Source organism: Orcinus orca, chromosome 11, assembly GCF_937001465.1.
Source record: "Orcinus orca chromosome 11, mOrcOrc1.1, whole genome shotgun sequence".
In the NCBI taxonomy this organism is placed as follows: domain Eukaryota; kingdom Metazoa; phylum Chordata; class Mammalia; order Artiodactyla; family Delphinidae; genus Orcinus; species Orcinus orca.
In genome coordinates, this window is record NC_064569.1 from 62037551 (window position 1) to 62057665 (window position 20115).

General features: G+C 41.4%; 1 protein-coding gene across 1 annotated transcript in view; it reads left to right on the top strand.

Annotated features, from left to right (window-relative positions):
* Window positions 1–4364: 4364 nt before the first annotated feature.
* NAV3 (neuron navigator 3) overlaps window positions 4365–20115 on the top strand; it is an 835897-nt gene continuing 820146 nt past the window's right edge. Inside the window, exon 1 of the mRNA XM_033431322.2 lies at window positions 4365–4602. The gene's annotated coding sequence lies outside the window, so the exon portion shown is untranslated. The remainder of the gene's footprint in view (window positions 4603–20115) is intronic.

Sequence of the window (20115 nt, forward strand, 5' to 3'; positions counted from 1 at the left end):
GACTCCCTGATCCTGCAGCATCACTGTGACCTGGAAACTTGTTAGAACCACCATGGTAGGGATTCAGTAGATGTTTGCTGAAGATAACACTGAGTTCTTAATTCCAAAGGAGAATTATGTCATTAATACCATGTTGTAAGGCAGTGGTTCCCAAACTTAAGACATATCAGAATAATCAGGAGGACTTGTGGAAATACAGAGTTTTGGACCCCACCACGAGCATTTCTGATTCACTAGATCTGGGATGGGAATGAGAGTCTGTAGTTCTAACAAGTTCCCAGGTGGTGCTCATGGAGCTGTTCTGAGGACGCTGCTCTGAGAACTATTGGTCTAAGACTATAATTCTCAAACCTGGCTCAACATTAGAATCTCCTGGGGTTGCTTTTAGGTGTAGAAAGGACTGGGCCCCACCGAAACCAAATCAGAATCTCTATAGGTGGGCCTGGGCATGGTAGCCTTTAACATTTCCCAGGTGATTCTAAGCAGGAGCCGGGTTTGAATTCCACTCAGATCATCTCAGAAGTGATTCTCAATCCTGCTTGTCCATTAGAATCACCTGGCAGGCTTTAAAAACCCTGATGCCTGGATACCAATCCTAGAGGTTCTGAGACAATTGCTTTGAGGTGCAACCTGGGCATTCAGGTATTTGAATGCTCCCCCAAGTGTTTCTACTATGCAGCTAAAGAAAGAACCACTGCCCTAAAGATACCTTCTGGCTGTAAGAATGTCATGATTTTAGTATAATCCTATGTAAAAGACACACATTCAAGGAAAATGAACATTCCTATAGAGCAATATTTGATACTAATTTATTCTGTCTTTGTATGCTTGCCAAGTTTATACTGAACTGATTTTATGAGCTATGAGAGTTGGTTTATTTATAACAAATTAGCTAAATTTTTGATTGAAGCCTTATCCCTAATGTCTGTAAAATCTACTTTCATACAAACTCACTTCTGTGTGTGTGTGTGTGTGTTTGTGTGTGTGTGTGTATGTACATATGTATATGTTTGACAAATATCCAAAAGGGAGCACAAATAATTCTGTCTACCATACTTTTAATTTATTCACATATTTTCTTGCCAGTTAATGTTTACCTCCATTATAGTAAAATGTAGTATAGTGGAAAGATAGACAAGTTAAGAACTCTGGCCCTGCCACTATAATGGATGTTTACCTGTCTGGTTTAGTCGATCGGTCACAAATTTATATAACATTAAGGATACCATATGTAGGCTGAGCAAGACCACACAGAAACGACACTCTTCAGTCAGAGAAGTCCTCACTGGACTGTTGAGGCAGGGAAGCATCAATAAAGCCTTTGAGGTCCCTGCCTTAGCCTGTGAGGCAGGAAGGGAAGTGAGAGGTCAAGTGATATTCATCAAAGTAACAAAAACTCATGAACATTAACAAGATATACATTAAACACATTTATACCTGTGGAAACCTGTCTCTGTGGCACTTGCAGTAAAGCATACCCTCCCTCGCTTCACTCACAACAGCTACCAAATAGCTGTGTGATATTGAGCAAGCTACTTAACTTTTCCTCACCTTAGATTTCAGGTAATATTGATCTTGCAGGGTTGCTTTGAGGAAGAGATGAGGTAACATTGTCTTAAACTTTTCGGCTGCTCTAACAAGAATACCCAAGACTAGGTGGCTTAAATGACAAACTGTGTTTATTTCTCACAGCTCTGGAGGCTGGCAGGTTCAAGATCAAGAAGGCCGCAGATTCGGTGTCTGGCGAGGGCAAGCTTCCTAGTAGGTGACCATCTTCTCACTGTGTCTTCATGTGGAGGAAGGAGCGAGGGAACGCTCTGGAATCTCTTTTACAAGAGCACTAAATTCAACTTAAGAGGGCTCTACCCTCATGTCCTAATCCCCTCACCAAAGGTCCCACCTTCAAATACCATCACACTGGGGATTAGATTTCAACATATGAATTTAGGGGAGACACAAACATTGTTTATAGCAGACATGCAAAGCATTTAACCCAGTATCTGATACATGCTAGAAGTTCAGAAATATTAATTCCTTGTTTTCCCTCTGTCCTTTCTAATATTATTACAACTTCCCTTATGTCACTCTGTCCTTTGTCTTTGATCATCATCACAGTCATCGGCAATCAGAAATGTCCCTCTTCTTCTCCCTGTCTCTCCTCACCCTCCTCCACATTTATTGAGCTGCAATATCTCTGCCGAGGTGCTAGGCACTGGGGGATGCTCAGATAAATAAGCTATAGCCCCTGCCCCTAGCACAGCCAGTCTAGCGAGGAAGCAGACAGGTAAACATACAATTATTATACCTTAGGTGTGAAAAGTGGGTACAGCAGCAGCACAAGGTGTGGTGCTAAACTCAGATGTGGGACCTGGGAGTGTCTGGGGAGGCCTCCTGAAGGAGTTTAGTTTTGGGGGTTGAGCAAAAGTGACCAGATGTGGTGGGGGAAGATGTGGGAAGGGGGGAAGGGATTCCTGGCAGAGACCAGCATGTGCACAGGTGGGGGTGAGTGGGTGCTGTCTGAGAAAGCATGGCATCAGTAAGTTAACTGGCTTGGCAACTGTGGGGCAGGTGTGAAGGATGATGAAACAGGAGGAGTCGGCGGGGGGCTACCTCATCAAAGATGGTTCTCAAAGGGTGGGTCCCAGATCCACAGCATCAGCATCAGCTAGGGTCTTGTTAGGACTACAAATTCTTCTGCCCCAGCCTAGACCCATTAAAGGGGAAAAGTTGAACAGGAATATGGGGCCTAGAAATCTTTAATAAGCTCTCCAGGTGATTCTGATGCATGATAAACCCTGTCCTATACCATGATAAGAAATTCGTCTGTTTTCCTGAAGGAAATGGGGGAACTATGGGAGGATTTAGGTAAGACTATTATTTTTTGAAGGCTTACCCGGAAAGAAGGGTAAGAGACGAGCAAGGTGGATGCGTGGAACAGGTATCGGTACTGGAGGTAAGTCTGTAAGGAGAGACAGGGAAGAAATTTCAGACACTTGAGTTAGAATGTAGCATCCTTGCTTTGTGCTGGGCTCATAAAAATATAAAGATAGAGAAATATGCATGGTTCCTGCCCACAAGGTGTTGATAATCTAGATGTAGTAGATTCATTCCTTCTGAGAATACATTCTACCAACCCAATAGAGGGCCGTCCCCATTTATGGAGCATTTGCTACTCTTTGGAAGAGTACTCTGTGGACTCAGTGTGATTGATTTGGACAAGACCACAGGGAGAGTCTCCTTATTCTTTACTCCCTGGGGAAAATCTGGGTTGAACTGGTACCACGATGGCTGTTTAGTATATAATGCAGTGAAAGGTGATGGTTAGAATAGCAAAATAAATTGATTGGATCATAATTTCTCTGGTACTCTGAATACATCCGTGGTGGTATTAAACCATGTAAATTTATAAACACATTCTTTCTGGGCTCTATGTTGGGAACAGCACAAATCTGAGCCTTATTTGCAATAGCAGTGAGAGAACTGCCCACTGAAAAACTGGCTTTCCGCTAGGGATTGAAAAGGGCTCAGAGTAGGTGCTTCTTTCTGCTAGATTCTTGCTTATTCTCGGCAACAGAAGCAGGCTTGCATTCAACGCTGTAGAGAAAAGGTGACGGCGGGAAGGTAGTTTGTCAGATGATGCTGGACTTGAGGTTGGAGTCTACCTTCAAGCCTGTTCTCCAGGGCTGGGAGGGAAGGAAAAAGGAGGTGCTTCGCTGGCTGAGAGAAGAAGACGAAATAAAAAAAGATTTTCCAAGATAATTGACAGCTGTATCTTCCCGCCACCACCTTCCCTCCAAACCCATGCGTCTCTGCTTGGAGTCTGACATAAAACGAGGAGTGAACCCCCATTTGTCTCCCTGTGCTTTCAATGAAAAAAGTCGGTGCACAAGGACGGAAACGAGCGCGGCTGAAAATAGGTGCATGACTTGTTGAGCATACAAATCATTTCCCCCCTGGTCTCCAAGGGAGGGAAAAAAAAAATCCCTCGTACTCTCCTTGCAGTCTGTGTTCTGCATTCGGGAGAGGAGGCCGAGGCTGGTTTCAAGCACTCCTCCCGCTATCCCCGTAGGAAACTTTTCTCGCAGGGCCGGCTCTGGCCACTCGGCCGGGGCGGAGACGGTGGGCGTCCGGCGTGCTCCTCTCGCGGGCCGGGGCCCTAACCCCACGACGCGCCTGTCTCTTTAAATTCCAGCTGCGCTGCTGGGAAACAGCGCCGCCCGCCGCCCGCCGCCGAGGCTGGCAGGCGGCTGCGAGCTCGCTCGCGCTCTCGCTCCCGGCTGCGCGCCGCGGAGGGCTCGCTCGGCCCGCGGGCTGCTCGGCGGCGGCGGCGGCGGCGGCGGCGGCGGCGGCGCGGGGCGGGGAGGCGCGGCCCGGCCGAGGAGGGAAGAAAGAGCGAGCCGGGCCGGGAGAGGCGCCGCGCCCGGTCCCGCGCCCGCGTTCGGCGGCCCCGGCAATTTCCTTCGGAGGTGACGAGGATATGCCTGGCTGGTGGCTTTTTTTTTTCCTTCTTCTCCTTAAAACGATTTCCATAGTAACCTGATCAAGTGGCTCAATATCGCAAACCTGAGGATTTCCGCGGCCCGCCGGCTTGTCTTCAGTCAGGTAACGCTGGGATTTCGTTCTTTGCAAAGGCAAACCTCTGCGCTTCTTCCAAACTTCCTTTTGTGGAAAATCGCCCAGCCCAACGCAGCCCGGGGTATTTGCAACAGCGTGTTCCTTCCCAGGTGCCTGCCACGGGTCTCCTCCCCTGCTGTTCCCCCAGGACCCATGACCACATTATTTAAGAAAAAAATTATGTATGTATATATATAAAATATATATATATATATAAAAATAATTCTTTTGGTTGCCCCCTCCCTTCCTCTTTTTGATTTTCCCATCTCTGCGCTCTCGTAGGCTTTTTCCCTGAGACTAGTGATGGGGGGCGCGGGGAGAAGTCGGGGCGGGGGTGGGTGGCGAGCGCGGTCCAGGGAGTGGCGGGCTCGGGTGGCTGGGCTCTGGTGGGCTACTTTGGGCATCTCGGCGCTGGGTGCGCCGGCCTGGGTCGCGGGGAGGGCTGTCAGCACCAGGGCGGCGGAACCGGGGACCCCCACGTTTCCAGACGAGCGACGCAGGCTTGGGGGGTGATGGAGCGCTTGGCTGGGTGGCTGGCGAGCGTCCATACATCATAGCTTTTCTTCCTACTCCCCCGCCCCTCTCCGGCTTTCTCTCTTTCTCTTTCTCCTTTCTCATTTCTTTCTTCCTTTCCTCATGACTGGCTCCATTCTGTTCCCTTCCTTGCCTCTTTTTTCCTCCCCTCGTTTCCTTTTCTCCTTTCCCTCTTACAATAAAGGGGAGTCGTTTGTAACCTTTGGTTCTGACAGCATGGGAAGAGCAGTGAAACCTGCAGCGTGGCCACCTCAACTTGGTCGTTTTCAGCCTCGTCCTCGTGAATCAACATATTTGTTTCCTGCATCTATTGATCTCCCTTGATTCTGCAGAACTGCATTCTAAGCTGGGCGTCTATGTCAGTATCAGAGTTCTGCAGCTTGCTTCCGTGCTCCCAGTACGACATGTATTGTAAGGGCTGCATATGTTTCAAATCCACATAAGCCATGGGTATAAAGAAATCTATCTTTTAAAAAATCTAGTTTTACTCTAGAGAAACTTCCCTTTTAAATTATTGATAAACTCTTTCCTCTCTTAGATATTTAATTTTAGGGGAATTGGGAGACAGGTGTGTGTTTTTTTTTCCTCCCAGTTGATGAGGAACATGCAACTTCTATTCCCTTAATTATCTCTTTAAACCTCACTCAGTTTTGCACTTCTTAGTCACTGGAATGAGTAGATAGATCATAATTAAGGTTCAGAGGCTTGCTTCCCAAAGTCGAGGATGGCTAAAAGAACCAAGTGGGGGGCCAGGACAATTGAGACCTGCCAAAGAATAGAAAAGGCATAGCAACTCTAGTGTAAAATACATAACTAGATTCAGACTTCAGTACTGAAGATATGAAAATACAATAAAATCAGACTTTTGCCTTTGGTTCTTAGCATGTGTATCACCATACTAGGTAGGTATAAGTTAAAGCTTATTTGAAAACAGAGCCCCTATACTATAGAACCCACTCAGCTTTATTTATGTTGAGGTGCTTTTCACTATGGTTTTATTTTTCTTTGAAACTTAAGATGTCTGTATCATGTGGAAACAAAGGTGAAAAGGGGATGACTTCTATTTAACCAGAAATAGGATTTATACGGATTTCTTTTGTTTCTTAAAAGATCTAGTTGTTATGTTCTCAAGTTTTCCTGAGGTCAGAGTTATTTCATGGGTGAAAACAATACTAATCAATGATTTTCCTCCACTCTGTTTCAGTGGTGTTCATAGTTTATATAGAAAAGGTCTCCGTTTTAGAGAGCTCCCATTGCCTCCTTTCCTTTGTCTGCACATTTGTTTTTAAATTCAACTTTTAATATAGAATAAAGAATCTTGGAGCAGAGAATGGGTCAGGAAGAAGAGAAACTACTGATATAATGGAAACTATACTCAAACCAAGAAAAGATAAATATTGCCATGTTACCCCACACTGTCTTTGTTTTTAGCCAATTAAGGAGCTGTGGGTTTTAAATGTATTTTCCTCTTCTTAATTCTACACCTAATACTTTTTGGACCCGAGGTCATATTTATGCATTTCAAATGAATATTTATAAAAGACTTAAATCCCCTTGCCAGTGACATCCAAAAAGCATGTTTTTCCTACAACGTTTTCTTCTAGTGAACGGTGATAGTAGCAATGGTCCCACATTATTGTTTGCACCTGACTTCTGATGTTTTGGTGTTCCTTGGTTGGGTGGGTTGCTCCTGACACGTTTACAAGATACTCCTGGCAGGCTGCATGGAACTTGAATGTACAATTAATTGTAGATGCAATAAAATGTTCATTTTTTCTTCTTGGTTTAGGAGAGGTCATTCCCTCCTGGGCATATAATGTTTTTGGTGTGAATGCTCCTTTTCGTGTGTGTATGTGAAGGATTTAACATAAAGCCTGTTCTGATTAAGCCTTGTGTGATTTGAGGTTAAAAGGTATATTAGTGACAAGACACAAATTACTCTCTTATTTATAGTACATTGATCCTGAAACTGTTTTCTCCCCCTTGTGATTGCAACTGTATATGGATCATTTAATGAAAGGTTGGGAATGATAAACTATCTGCTTTATAATAGGAAAAGAATCCCTCAAGTTTACTTACCTCAAGTCCCCATTTTCATGCAGAGGGATTAACAGATGTTTTTGATCTGATGTTTTAATAGACTGTATTGCTGAGCACTGCTAATTACCAAGAATATATTTTGTTAATTCTGACATTGGTATAAGATAAGACGTCTCTCAAGTTGTCTGGAGGGTTCCAAGTGACTCATCCTTGTAACCCATGGCAACAGGAAATGGTTGTCCTGGGTGCAAGCTGAAGTGTGGACCCAGATCCACACTTTGTGATCCTTCAGGGATAATGATCCCTGATAGGAAAAGCGTGCTGCCTTCTTTGTATGGACTGGTGTTAACTTTTTGACTTTAGTCAGAACGATTCCCACCTTTGCGATTCCCCTTAGCTCCTCTTTCACATGAATGTTATAAAATTTTCAGAAAACACAGGTTACTTTTTTTAATTGAAAAGAGTTTATAAAGAAGTGTGTATGTGCAACTGACTTTGTGTGTAGCTAGGATAATTAGGGTGAGAATATCACCAAATCAAACAGAGGCTGTGTCAACTTTAAAATGTTGGGAGTCAGGGAGGTGTGTTTGGAAATAGGACCCAAGAGGCCAAGGTTGTATTCTTCCTTCTGACTGCGTCGCAGAGTGATTCTTGCGCTGGCCTCCTTGTTCACACATGTCACTTGGCTTTGTTTTCTCCAGAAGAAAAATGGGCATAGTAATCTTTTTCCTGTCTTTGAATTCTCAAATATATGTGAATATGACATAATCATATATAAACACAGGTGTACATGTGTAGCAATGGTGGATACTAAAACACACACACACACACACACTTAGAGGCAACAGACAAGACTTCCGAGACAAGACTTCCGAATAGAGAAAGGAAATCTTTCCTTATACCACTGACTTATGGGTAATGATGCTGAATATTTCCTTCCATTCAGGAAAAGGCAAATGTATTACTCTCTATTCTGTGGATATAGGTAGTCGATGCTTAGTGACTAATCATGTAACGTAATATGCAGAACTGAATAACCCCGGCAGGTATTACCCTTTTACTGACATGAATGCAAGTGAGGAATAAATTTCCTTTTTTTAAACCATTTAAGATCTCCTCTTCCCCCTCCCCCATTTTGTAACGAAAAGTAATTCTCTGTTAGGTTAAGTGGACCTCAGGATAGGAAAAATCCCCAGAGCTATCTTTCTGCTCAGACTTCATTTTTCCTCCCAGGTCTGACTGTCAACAGTAATATGTTACGAGCCTCTGGTGGTGATGTTTCCACAGGTCATCATCCTCCTCTGTCCCAGATGATGTCTCAGGACAAGCATTGCAGTAGCACAGATTTTGAATTCAATGTATCTCTCAAGTTGGTTATGTAACTTAGTGGTCCCTTTTTTTTTCTAAAGCTCCAGGTCTTCAGAATTATCTGTTTATTATTATCTTATTTTCTTTAAACATTGTAAAGTTGTTTTAGAATTAGCTTGGTCCCTGTAAGGATTTAAAAGCTGCTTGTTCATGTTATTAGATTATACAGTGTTTGTACAATGCTCCTTTTTGTTAATCTATGCAGCATTTTCATACAAAACGTCGTGGTTGGGACGATTGCTGGTTGTGCTTGTTTGGGTAAGTACTTGAGATAATGGGGACCTAGATAGAGATTTGAAGGTCTGGAAACACTACCGGTGACATAGGGCCAACGTTTTCTAGAGAAGCAGATTGGAGAGTCAGCATTTTTGACAAGAAGTGATCTATAACAGTTCGGGTATAGTCAAGAAGATTTGAAAACTTTGTATTTCTTTCATCTTGTTTTGTAGATATTTATATGCAGTCCATTTATATGTATAACTCATATCGAGCTTTCAGTGTGTTTTTTACTGGGGAACATCATCTAAGTCTCCAGGCCTTACTTGGTGGCTTTTGGTAGGTTTGTAGGCATAGCATTGAGGAAGAAATGGTTCCTTTTACATGCTTATGTTACAATTACAAATATGACCAGAGTCATACCCTTAGGAGTTTCTTTCCATTCAAAAGAAACATTTATGTTATTGAACTCCATCTTATGCTACCTATTAAGATGGAATCCGACACCATGGCTGCCTGATTGTATTGACCCATTTTTAGGCACTATAGCACAACACTTAAAGATTTAGCTTCTAGAGTAGACTGCTTGAGTTTGAATCCCAGCTCTGGTACTTACCATGTAGGTTATTTTTGGTAATTTTGTTTATCTGAGTCTTAGTTTCTTCATCCGTAAAAGGTGTTGAGAAGGACTTTTGTAGACTAAATGGAAGAGAATATTAACATTTAGAACTCCTGCTGACATGTAGAAAATATTCATTGCATATTCACTACTATTATTATTACTGTTCCATTTCAACAACAGAAGCAGTATCAGAAGTCCAGTTATTTTTCTGTTTAGATTTTTCCTTCTAAGTCTGAACGTACATCATAATATTTGTCCACATAAGAGTTGTGCCCTCCCACCCTCCCCCCTTAGCTTTTCCCTACAGTCTCAAGCTGAAAGTAATGACCAGATGCCTGGGAGACAAGAATACATTTATTTGGAGGGGATCCATTCTTCTTGTTTCCAGAAAAGCTTAGTCTATATGCAGTATCAACACTATCCATAGATATTTCTTTTTAAGTCATACTTATTTTATTCCCAGTTTTGCTTTTTTTTTTAACATCTTTATTGGAGTATAATTGCTTTACAATGGTGTGTTAGTTTCTGCTTTACAACAAAGTGAATCAGTTATACATATACATATGTCCCCATATCTCTTCCCTCTTGCATCTCTCTCCCTCTTACCCTCCCTATCCCACCCCTGTAGGTGGTAACAAAGCACCGAGCTGATCTCCCTGTGCTATGCGGCTGCTTCCCACTAGCTAGCTATTTTACGTTTGGTAGTGTATATATGTCCATGACACTCTCTCAATTTGTCCCAGCTTACCCTTCCCCCTCTCCGTATCCTCAAGTCCATTTTATAGTAGGTCTGCATCTTTATTCCTGTCTTGCCCTTAGGTTCTTCTGACCATTTTTTTTTTAGATTCCATATATATGTGTTAGCATACAGTGTTAGTTTTTCTCTTTCTGACTTACTTCACTCTGTATGACAGACTCTAGGTCGATCCACCTCAGTACAAATAACTCAGTTTCATTCCTTTTTATGGTTGAGTAATATTCCATTGTATATATGTGTCACATCTTCTTTATCCATCCATCTGTCGATGGACACTTAGGTTGCTTGCATGTCCTGCCTACTGTAAGTAGAGCTGCAATGAACATTTTGGGACATGACTCTTTTTGAATTATGGTTTTCTCAGGGTATATGCCCAGTAGTGGGATTGCTGCATTGTATGGTAGTTCTATTTTTATTTTCTTAAGGAACCTCCATATTATTCTCCATAGTGGCTGTATCAAGTTACATTCCCACCAACACTGCAAGAGGGTACCCTTTTCTCAATACCCTCTCCAGCATTTACTGTTTCTAGATTTTTTGATGATGGCCATTCTGACCTGTGTGAGATGATATCTCATTGTAGTTTTGATTTGCATTTCTCTAATGATTAATGATGCTGAGCATTCTTTCATGTGTGTGTTGGCAATCTGTATACCTCCTTTGGAGAAATGTCTAATTAGGTCTTCTGCCCATTTTCGGATTGGGTTTTTTGTTTTTTTGATATTGAGCTACCTGAGTTGCTTGTATGTTTTGGAGATTAATCCTTTGTCAGTTGCTTCATTTGCAAATATTTTCTCCCATTCTGAGGGTTGTCTTTTCATCTTGTTTATGGTTTCCTTTGCTGTGCAAAAGCTTTGAAGTTTCATGAGGTCCCATTTATTTTTGTTTTTATTTCCATTTCTCTAGGAGGTGGGTCCAAAAGGATCTTGCTGTGATTTATGTCATAGAGTGTTCTGACTATGTTTTCCTTTAAGAGTTTGATGGTGTCTGGCCTTACATTTAGGTCTTTAATCCATTTTGAGTTTATTTATGTGTATAGTGTTAGGGAGTGTTCTAATTTCATTCTTTTACATGTAGCTGTCCAGTTTTCCCAGCAACACTTATTGAAGAGACTGTCTTTTCTCCACTGTATATTCTTGCCTCCTTTATCAAAGATAAGGTGACCATATGTGTGTGGGTTTACCTCTGGGCTTTCCTGTTCCATTGATCTATACTTCTGTTTTTGTGGCAGTACCATACTGTCTTGATTACTGTAGCTTTGTAGTATAGTCTGAAGTCAGGGAGCCTGATTCCTCCAGCTCCATTTTTCTTTCTCAAGATTGCTTTGGCTATTTGGGGTCTTTTGTGTTTCCATATAGATTGTGAATTTTTTTGTTCTAGTTCTGTGAAAAATGCCATTGGTAGTTTGATAGGGATTGCATTGAATCTGTAGATTGCTTTGGGTAGTAGAGTCATTTTCACAATATTGATTCTTCTAATCCAAGAACATGGTATATCTCTCCATCTATTTGTATCATCTTTAATTTCTTTCATCAGTGTCTTATAGTTTTCTGCATACAGGTCTTTTGTCTCCTTAGGTAGGTTTATTCCTAGATATTTTCTTCTTTTTGTTGCAATGGTAAATGGGAGTGTTTTCTTACTTTCACTTTCAGATTTTTCATCATTAGTGTATAGGAATGCAAGAGACTTGTGTGCATTAATTTTGTATCCTGCTACTTTATCAAATTCATTGATTAGCTCTAGTAGTTTTCTGGTAGCATCTTTAGGATTCTGTATGTATAGTATTATGTCATCTGCAAACAGTGGCAGCTTTACTTCTTTTTTTCCAGTTTGGATTCCTTTTATTTCTTTTTCTTCTCTGATTGCTGTGGCTGAAACTTCCAAAACTATGTTGAATAATAGCGGTGAGAGTGGGCAACCTTGTCTTATTCCTGATCTTAGTGGAAATGGTTTCAGTTTTTCACCATTGAGAATGATGTTGGCTGTGGGTTTGTCATATATGGCCTATATTATGTTGAGGAAGGTTCCCTCTATGCCTACTTTCTGGAGGGTTTTTGTCATTAATGGGTATTGAATTTTGTCAAAAGCTTTTTCTGCATCTATTGAGATGCTCATATAGTTTTTCTCCTTCAATTTGTTAATATGGTGTATCATGTTGATTGATTTGCATATATTGAAGAATCCTTGCATTCCTGGGATAAACCCCACTTGATCATGGTGTATGATCCTTTTTAATGTGTTGTTGGATTTTGTTTGCAAGTATTTGGTTAAGGTTTTTGCATCTGTGTTCATCAGTGATATTGGCCTGTAGTTTTCTTTCTTTGTGACATCTTTGTCTGGTTTTGGTATCAGGGTGATGGTGGCCTCATAGAATGAGTTTGGGAGTGTTCCTCCCTCTGCTATATTTTGGAAGAGTTTGAGAAGGATAGGTGTTAGCTCTTCTCTAAATGTTTGATAGAATTCGCCTGTGAAGCCACCTGGTCCTTGGCTTTTGTTTGTTGGAAAATTTTTAATCACAGTTTCAACTTAAGTGCTTGTGATTGGTCTGTTCATATTTTCTGTTTCTTCCTGGTTCAGTCTTGGAAGATTGTACGTTTCTAAGAATTTTTCCATTTCTTCCAGGTTGTCCATTTTATTGGCATAGAGTTGCTTGTAGTAATCTCTTATGATCCTCTGTATTTCTACCGTGTCAGTTGTTACTTCTCCTTTTTCATTTCTAATTCTATTGATTTGAGTCTTCTCCCTTTTTTTCTTGATGAGTCTGGCTAATGGTTTATCAATTTTGTTTATCTTCTCAAAGAACCAACTTTTAGTGTTATTGATCTTTGCTACCATTTCCTTCATTTCTTTTTTCATTTATTTCTGATCTGATCTTTATGATTTCTTCCTTCTGCTAACTTTGGGTTTTTTTTGTTCTTCTTTCTCTGATTGCTTTAGGTGTAAGGTTAGGTTGTTTGTTTGAGATGTTTCTTGTGTCTTAAGTAGGATTGTATTGCTCTAAACTTCCCTCTCAGAACTGCTTTTGCTGCATCCCGTAGGTTTTGGGTCATCGTGTTTTCATTGTCATTTGTTTCTAGGTATTTTTTGATTTCCTCTTTGATTTCTTCAGTGATCTCTTGGTTATAAAGTAGTGTGTTGTTTAGCCTCCATGTGTTTGTATTTCTTACAGATTTTTTCCTGTAATTGATATCTAGTCTCATAGCGTTGTGGTCAGAAAAGATACTTGATATGATTTCAGTTTTCTTCAATTTACCAAGGCTTGATTTGTAACCCAAGATATGATCCATCCTGGAGAATGTTCCATGAGCACTTGAGAAGAACGTGTATTGTTTTTTTGGATGGAATGCCCTATAAATATCAATTAAGTCCATCTTGTTTAATGTATCATTTAAAGCTTGTGTTTCCTTATTTATTTTCATTTTGGATGATCTGTCCATTGGTGAAAGTGGGGTGTTGAAGTCCCCTACTATGATTGTGTTACTGTTGATTTCCCATTTTATGGCTTTTAGTATTTGCCTTATATTGAGGTGCTCCTATGTTGGGTGCATAAATATTTACAATTGTTATATCTTCTTGGATTGATCCCTTGATCATTATGTAGTGTCCTTCTTTGTCTCTTGTAATAGTCTTTGTTTTAACGTCTATTTTGTCTGATATGAGTATTGCTACTCCAGCTTTCTTTTGATTTCCATTTGCATGGAATATCTTTTTCCATCCCCTCACTTTCAGTATGTGTGCCTAGGTCTGAAGTGGGTCTCTTGTAGACAGCATATATACAGATCTTGTTTTTGTATCCATTCAGCCCGTCTATGTCTGTTGGTTGGAGCATTTAATCCATTTACATTTAAGGTAATTATTGATATGTATGTTCCTATTACCATTTTCTTAATTGTTTTGGGTTTATTATTGTAGGTCTTTGCCTTCTCTTGTGTTTCCTGCCGAGAGAAGTTCCTTTAGCATTTGTTGTAGAGCTTGTTTGGTGGTGCTGAATTCTCTTAGCTTTTGCTTGTCTGTAAAGGTTTTAATTTCTCCGTCAGATCTGAATGAGATCCTTGCTGGGTAGAGTAACCTTGGTTGTAGGTTTTTCTCCTTCATCACTTTAAATATGTCCTGCTACTCTCTACTGGCTTGCAGAGTTTCTGCTGAAAGATCAGCTGTTGATCAGCTGTTAACCTTATGGGGATTCCCTTGTGTGTTATTTGTTGTTTTTCCCTTGCTGCTTTTAATATTTGTTCTTTGTGTTTAATTTTTGATAGTTTGATTAATCTGTGTTTTGGTGTGTTTCTCCTCGGATTTATCCTGTGTGGGACTCTCTGTGCTTTCTGGACTTGATGAACTATTTTCCTTTCCCATATTAGGGAAGTTTTCAACTATAATCTCTTCAAATATTTTCTCAGTCCCTTTCTTTTTCTCTTCTTCTTCTGGGACCCCTATAATTCGAATGTTGTTGCCTTTAATGTTGTCCCAGAGGTCTCTAAGACTGTCCTCAATTCTTTTCATTCTTTTTTCTTTATTCTGCTCTGCAGTAGTTATTTCCACTATTTTATCTTCCAGGTCACTTACCCGTTCTTCTGCCTCCGTTATTCTGCTATTGATCCCTTCTAGAGAATTTTTAATTTCATTTATTGTGTTATCCATCAGTGTTTGCTCTTTAGTTCTTCTAGGTCCTTGTTAAACGTTTCTTGTATTTTCTCCATTCTATTTCTATGACTTTGGATCATCTTTACTATTAATACTCTGAATTCTTTTTCAGGTGGACTGCCTATTTCCTCTTCATTTGTTAGGTCTGGTGGGTTTTTACCTTGCTCCTTCATATGCTGTGTGTTTCTCTGTCTTCTCATTTTGCTTAACTTACTGTGTTTGGGGCCTCCTTTTTGCAGGTTGCAGGTTCGTAGTTTCCATTGTTTTTGGTGTCTGTCCCCAGTGGCTAAGGTTGCTTCAGTGGGTTGTGTAGGCTTCCTGGTGGAGGGGACTGGTGCCTGTGTTCTAGTGGATGAGGCTGGATCTTGCCTTTCTGGTGGGCAGGTCCACATCTGGCGGTGTGTTTTGGGGTGTCTGTGGCCTTATTATGATTTTAGGCAACCTCTGTGCTAATGGATGGGGTTGTGTTCCTGTCTTGCTAGTTGTTTGCATAGGGTGTCCTGCACTGTAGCTTGCTGCTCGTTGAGTGGAGCTGGGTCTCAGTAATGGAGATCTGTGGGAGAGCTTTTGCCATTTGATATTACATGGGGCCGGGAGGTCTCGTGGACCAATGTCCTGAACTTGGCTCTCCCACCTCAGAGGCACAGCCCTGATGCCTGGGTGGAGCACCAAGAGGCCGTCCGCCACATGGCTCAGAACAAAAGGTAGAAAAAAAAGAAGATAAAATAAAATAAAGTTATTAAAAATAATTATTAAGAAAAAATTTTTTAAGTAATAAAAAAAATGGACAGACAGAACCCTAGGACAAATGGTAGAAGCAAAGCTATACGGACAAAATCACACACAGAAGCATACACATACACACTCACAAAAAGAGAAAAAGGGGAAAAAAATCTATATCTATATCTATCTATCTATCTATATAGTTGCTCCCAGAGTCCACCTCCTCAATTTGGGATGATTCATTGTCTGTTCAGGTATTCCACAGATGCAGGGTACACCAAGTTGATTGTGGAGATTTAATCCGCTGCTTCTGAGGCTGCTGGGAGAGATTTCCCTTTCTCTTGTTTGTTCGCACAGCTGCTGGCGCTCAGCTTTGAATTTGGACCCGCCTCTGCATGTATGTCGCCTGAGGGCGTCTTTTCTTCTTTCACACAGGACGGGGTTAAAGGAGCAGCTGATTCACGGGCTCTGGCTCACTCAGGCCGGGGGGAGGGAGGGGTACGGATGCGGGGCGGGCCTGTGGCGGCAGAGGCCGGCGTGACGTTGCACTGGCGCGCCGTGCGTTCTCCCGCGTGACGTTGCACCAGCCTGAGGCACGTCGTGCGTGCGTTCTGCCGGGGAAGTTGTTCCTGGATCATGGGACCCTGGCAGTGGCGGGCTAAACAGGCTCCCCGGAAGGGCGGTGCTCGCACACAGGGTTCTTGGTGGCAGCGGTGGCAGCAGCAGCCGCCTTAGCGTCTCATGCCCGTCTCTGGGGTCCGTGCTGATAGCCGCGGCTCGCGCCCGTCTCTGGAGCTCCTTTCAGCGGCGCTCTTAATCCCCTCTCCTCGCGCACCAGGAAACAAAGAGGGAAGAAAAAGTCTCTTGCCTCTTCAGCAGCTCCAGACCTTTACCCGGACTCCCTCCCGGCTAGCCGTGGCGCACTAGCGCCCTTCAGGCTGTGTTCACGCCGCCAACCCCAGTCCTCTCCCTGCGCTCCGTCCGAAGCCGGAGCCTCAGCTCCCAGTCCCCGCTGGCCCTGGCACGTGAGCAGAGAAGCTTCTCGGGCTGGTGAGTGCTGGTCGGCACCGACCCTCTGTTGGGAATCTCCCCGCTTTGCCCTCCGTACCCCTTTTGCTGTGCTCTCCTTCATGGCTTCGAAACTTCCCCCCTCCGCCACCCGCAGTCTCCGCCCGCGAAGGGCCCTTCTAGAGTGTGGAAACGTTTCCTCCTTCACAGCTCCCTCCCACTGGTGCAGGTCCCGTCCCTATTCTTTTGTCTGTTTTTTTTTTTTTTTTTTCCCCTATCCTGGTATGTGGAGAGTTTCTTGCCTTTTGGGAGGTCTGAGGTCTTCTGCCAGCGTCAGTAGGGGTTCTGTAGGAGTTGTTCCACATGTAGATGTATTTCTGATGTATTTGTGGGGAGGAAGGTGATCTCCACGTCTTACTCTTCCACCATCTTGAAGCTCCTCCTGTCCATAGATTTTTTAAGTTCAAAACTTGAAACTCGAAATCAGGATTAGTTCCAGTAGTAATATAATACATCAGCTTAAAAAACTGAACAAATGTAAAGCTTCTAGTTTTAGTATTAGAGTGCTGTTTACTCACAAGCTACAGCTGCTTCTTATTACCCTAATGTAATCCTGAAGCTACAAGCTTTTGCTAAAGAAGGTTGCTGAATAATTTTTTTTTGTGAAGTCACTTGAAGTCTCATTGATGAGAAAATATTACTTGTTTAAAGATGTGATGTTTCATCCTTGCTTTTTTTTTCCTTCATGAGTTCTAGTATTAAGAGCTGCATTGAATAGGTAAATTTCTTCACATATTGAGGGTATGTCCTCATCTGCAAAATGAATGTATTGCGTTAGTATACCTCTTTATTGAAAACTTTGCATAATGAAAAAAAAATTAAAAACAAAAGTAGAAAGGACTGTATAATGGATTCCCTGGGACCCATCATTCAACTGTAACAAATTAGGTAACCTCTTAAGATCCTTCTTGATTTCTGTGATTCTCTGACCATGCAAATTCTGATTCACTCTGGTTTTGAGGATCTAGAATATCTGCTTTTTAAATAATAATGATACTATCAGAAATATTGATACTAAACTGATAGAGTTATTATAACACTGAGCATTTATTGGCAAGTCAACAAAATAATATACACAAAAGGATACATGAGAAATGTGTTGGAACTGAGCAAATGCAATGTCACGGTTTAAAACTCTGGGATTGGTTTGGTTCAACAGACATTTATGAAATGTCTCCCTCAAAGATGTCATCCAGTAGGATTGATGCCACATTATCATCTTAAAGATTGCATTCCCTGGTAGTCCAGTGGTTAGGACTCTGCTCTCCCACTGCCTAGGGCCCACCTTCAATCCCTGGTTGGGGAGCTAACATCCCACAAGCTGCATGGCCAAAAAAAAAAAAAAAAAAGAATAATTTTCAAGAAATTGGGCTGTATTAAACAGTTCTAAAACTATATTGAGCATTACCTTTTTTTCATTTGGAAACTTATTTCAAGATCGTAAAAGCCAGCTTCCAAGATGGTCCCCAGATGATCCTTTCCTTTTGCTATTCATTCTCTTGTAAATTACTCTCCCACATTTTAAAAGCATGGTTCTATGTGATCAGAGAAATATGGCGGATGTGATGGTGTATGACTTGTGAAGTCATAAAAGATATTGTCACTTTTGCCTTGCTCTCTTGGGTGACTCTGGGAGAAGCCACCTGCCCTGTTGTGAGGACACTCAAGCAGGCCATAGAGATTCCAGTGGCAAGGAAGTGAGGCCTTCTGCTGACAGCCAGCACCAGTTTACCAGCCACATGAAGGAGCCACCTTGGAAGAGGGTCCTTCAGCCCTGGTGAAGTCTTCAGATGACTGCAGTCCTTGTTAACACACTGACTGTATCCTCTTGAGAGACCATAAGCCAGAAACAACTAGCTAAGCCGCTTCTGAATTCATAACCCATAGGAACTGCATGAGTTACTAAATGTTTGAAACTGCTAAATTTTGGAGTGATTTGTTATGCAGCAGCACTACAAAAACCTTAAACTGCCTCAGGGTTGTTATTATAAATATCAATAACTAGTTATCATTGTTCTGTAGGTACGTAGAAGTGCTCGTTAATAGAATTCTAGCTGACAGGATGCTGTTTAAATCTGAATTTACCACAGTGAATTTCTGGCATCCTAGCTTTCTTTCAAGCTTTTACTCCTCAGAATGAATCTTTTGCGGACATGATCCATAATTAAATGAGGGCAGAAGGTATAATGTCTCTTCCATTGGTTACAAGCCTGGAACTTAATCTCAGCACTTCCATTTGGCAAAGTATCTGTTTAAAAACTCAATGGTTTTGGAATTTTGAGAGAAAGTAGGGGCTGGAGATTGATGATTGGGAAGTACTCTAGCCATGCTTGGGTAAACTTTGAGCTAGTATCATAGTTTACTTTCAGTTTATTCCCCCAAAGAGCTCCCCCCACCCCCAAACACACAGGCCTTTAAAATTTAGGCTTTCATTACCATAGAAGCTTTTCTTCTGTCATCTTCTGAACTAGGTAAAAGTTCCCAAAATAGAATATGCTCCAGATGAGGCCCTGGTAATATTACCTAATGTAGCCATTCTCATGAGTCTGCACTTCCGGTCTTTGGTGTATATTGTTAGGCTTCCCTCCTTAAGCATGGTTCTGGGTTTTATGTATCGATCTATTTTTCTCATTGTTATATTACAAGTTTAAGGGAATCTAAAAATTGGATATTATTGTAGGTAGAATAGATTCTATATAAGTAAAATTTTGGTACATATAAAATGGTAGGGATTAGAAAACCAAAAAAAGACAATAACCTCACTTTTTTCATGGATGTTTGATTTTATCTACATAAATTATCCCATAAAAATTTAAAGGGTGATTGAATCTTTAATATATATTAAGTAGGTACTAGGCACTTGGAGAACACTAAGAAGTAAGGTTTTTGAGCGTTTAGATTGGTGTCAATATTAGATTATTTTCATAAATGAGCTGTTAGTCTTCAGCTTTGGAGCATAAGTTTTTAGTACTTTTGCTATTTAATTTGTTAGGTAGGGTTACAAATAGGATTCTGTTGCCCCCGAGAATTTTTTCAGATCCAAGGTTATCTTGGTATAAAACAGTGATGGTGTTCACTGACCTGTACCAATATCATGCTCTCTGGGAATTGAAATTGATTTTTTTTTTTTTTTTTTTTTTGGTCCATGGCATGTACATTTGCTATTTGAACAAGCATCACCTGGGAGGACTTAGGAAAACGAATAAGTAGACATTCAGAATTTAGTTTTTAAGACATCACAAATGAGTTGCATCACAAGCCTCAGGAGAAAGATAATGAAGTCACTAGTTCTTCTTGATATTTTTATGTTTGAGCACAGTGTGTAGTAAGAACTACCTTTAGAATTGAGGATAAGCAACACGTCTGCTCTGGTTTTTCTGTTCTTTGTGAAATATGTGGAAATTAAGCTACTCTTAGTTGCTGGTGAAAAGGCTAGATGGCAGATGTGTATAGAGTCTGGGAGTGTTTTTGTAGATGTCTTCTGCTAAGCAGGCTTTTGTTTTTGTTGGATAATGTGTCCATCTTGTGTGCT